Source organism: Ornithorhynchus anatinus, chromosome X5 (genome assembly GCF_004115215.2).
Source record: "Ornithorhynchus anatinus isolate Pmale09 chromosome X5, mOrnAna1.pri.v4, whole genome shotgun sequence".
Lineage (NCBI taxonomy): Eukaryota > Metazoa > Chordata > Mammalia > Monotremata > Ornithorhynchidae > Ornithorhynchus > Ornithorhynchus anatinus.
In genome coordinates, this window is record NC_041753.1 from 65,158,476 (window position 1) to 65,161,297 (window position 2,822).

Sequence of the window (2,822 nt, forward strand, 5' to 3'; positions counted from 1 at the left end):
ACTCAAGCAATTACTCAATAGGATTGGTTGCAGTGCCCAGAGAAATTCACCAAGATCTCAGAATTATTCTATGGAGGGACGGTGTATTGTCCAATTCATTTTCCACAATTAATGGTGGAAAATTGGATGGAGTAAATGCATCTGGTTTCGTTCAGTACAATTTCCAATTTAATGTACTTGAAATTGCAAAACAGAACCTAAGAGCTAGGGTTACATTATAGTCCTTATCTTCCTGTAAACTCCAGTCTCCAAGGACTGAAAGTTTGAAAATTCTCAAGTCATTCAAGTACCCCATCCCCCTGCATAGATTCTCAATTGTGAATTTTCAGGGTCAAAGCTTGTCCATTGAACACGAGGGTGATGCTCTCATCGTCATTACATCTTGATTATTATATTACACTCTCACTTATGGTTGTCACATTGACCCCTTCCTCATGCTGTTCCCCCTGCCTGGAACACCATCCCCCTTCAAATCTACCAGACCACAGCTCTCCCTCTCCTAAAGTCCCTCCTAAAATCCCACCTTCTCAAGGATTCTTATTCCAGCAGCCACTCTTAGCACCTACGAATCTGCAACCTCAACACTTATGTAGTGTGTCCTTGTGGAAAGAGCACAGGCCTGGGAGTCAGAGGACCTGGGTTCTAATTCCGGCTCCTCCATGCACCTGCTATGTGACCTTAGGCAAGTCACTTAACTTCTCTATGCCTCGGTTACCTCATCTTTAAAATGGGGATTAAGACTGTGATACTCATGTGGGATATGGACTGTGTACCACCGGATTATCTTGTATCTACCCCAGAATTTAGTACAGTGCCTGGCGAGAAGCAGCATGGCTCAGTGGAAAGAGCCCGGGCTTGGGAGTCAGAGGTCATGAGTTCAAATCCTGGCTCTGCCACTTGTCAGCTGTGTGACTTTGGGCAAGTCACTTACTTCTCTGTGCCTGTTACCTCATCTGTAAAATGGGGATTAAGACTGTGAGCCCCATGTGGGACAACCTGATCACCTCATAACCCCCCAGTGCTTAGAACAGTGCTTTGCATATAGTAAGTGCTTAACAAATACCACCATTATTATTATAGTAAGCTCTTAACAAATACCATTTTAAAAAATCTGTAAAACAGGGATACAATACCTGTTCTCCCTCCTACTTAGACTGCGAGCCCCCTATGGGACCTTATCTTGCATATACCCCAGTGCTTTGCACATAGTAAGCTTTTAGCAAATACCACAATATTATTATTGTTATCCTTATTACTATTATTATTCATACTAATGTCTCAGTTGGTAGTATGCTACTTGTTTATTCACTTGTTTGTTCATCTTTTTCATCTTCTATATTTTTGCTATCATTTATTTCATCTTTCTTCCTCCACCTCTATTTGTAAATCATTTTTCTGCATACAATAATAATGACATTTGTTAATCATTATCATCATTATTATATGCAGAAAAATGTTTTACAAATAGAGGTGGAGGAGGAAAGATGTACTAAGTGATAACAAAAATATAGAAGATGAAAAAGATGAACAAACAAGTGAATACTTAATAATAATGTTGGTATTTGTTAAGCGCTTACTATGTGCCGAGCACTGTTCTAAGCGCTGGGGTAGACATAGGGGAATCAGGTTGTCCCACGTGGGGCTCACAGTCTTAATCCCCATTTTACAGATGAGGGAACTGAGGCCCAGAGAAGTTAAGTGACTTGCCCACAGTCACACAGCCGACAAGTGGCAGAGCTGGGATTCGAACTCATGAGCCCTGACTCCAAAGCCCATGCTCTTTCCACTGAGCCACGCTGCTTCTGGCAATACTTACTACGTGCCAGGCATTATACTAAGCGCTAGGGTGGATACAAGCAAATGGAGCTCACAGTCTTAATCCCCATTCTACAGATGAGGTAAATGAGGCCCAGAGAAGTGAAGTGACTTGCTGAAGGTCACACAGTAGTCAAGTGGTGGAGTTGGGATTAGATACCAGGTCCTTTTGACTCCCAGGGCCGTGCTCTATCCACTACGCAATTCTGATTTATGATTTCCATTCCGGTGCATTTCCTATTCTATGAATACTACCTGTCCTTAGTTGTGGTGTCCTGTGCTAAGACATTAACCTTATCAACAGACTGAAAAAAAAGTACCTCCATATTTGTCAGAATTATTGATTAATAATTCAATCAATCATTCTACTGTTCCAAGCATTCTGGAGAGTACAGCAGACTTACTGGATGTGATCCCTGCCCTCAAGAACCTTACAGTCTAGCAAAATGTTTTCAGCCTCCTTTTTAGATTAGGTGCTCATATGGGTCAGGGGCTGTGATTATATTTTTCCCTCTCAGAGTCACACCTGGAGAGTTTCCAGTCCTCTACCAGTCTCGGCTATGGGAGGGAGAGTCAAGCAGAGGCCTACCCGTTCCATTCCTAGCTTGGCCAGTGGCTAGAGAGTGGAAGGCAATCTGCTACAAGTCAAAACTCACCCGTGCTGGGCAGCAGCAGCATGGGAGAGAGTTGAGGGTGGAGACTCAAGTTGACTGTGTGGAAGGAGGCGATGGTAAATCACTTCTGTATTTTTATCAAGAAAACTCTGTGGATACACTACCAGAACAATTGCAGATGGAGAGTAGGGCATTCTGGGAGAGATGTGCCCGTGGTGTCACTATGGGTGGAAAATGACTCAACGGCATAAGAGAAGACAAGCACAGTATTTAGCACAGTGGACCTGGCAATAGAATTTTGTCCTTTTTTGAAGAAGATATTCTCAACAGGGAAACTGCATCCAGGAGTATTGTTAGCAGGGGTTTGATAAATATAACTAACTACACAAATAT

At 42.6% G+C, this 2,822-nt stretch overlaps 1 non-coding gene across 1 annotated transcript; it reads left to right on the top strand.

Annotated features, from left to right (window-relative positions):
* The first annotated feature begins 2,323 nt into the window (after positions 1-2,323).
* On the top strand, positions 2,324-2,461 carry LOC114808271. The gene has a single exon (XR_003756118.1). It is a non-coding gene; the product is annotated as a small nucleolar RNA SNORA7 (small nucleolar RNA).
* The last annotated feature ends 361 nt before the right edge of the window (positions 2,462-2,822 follow it).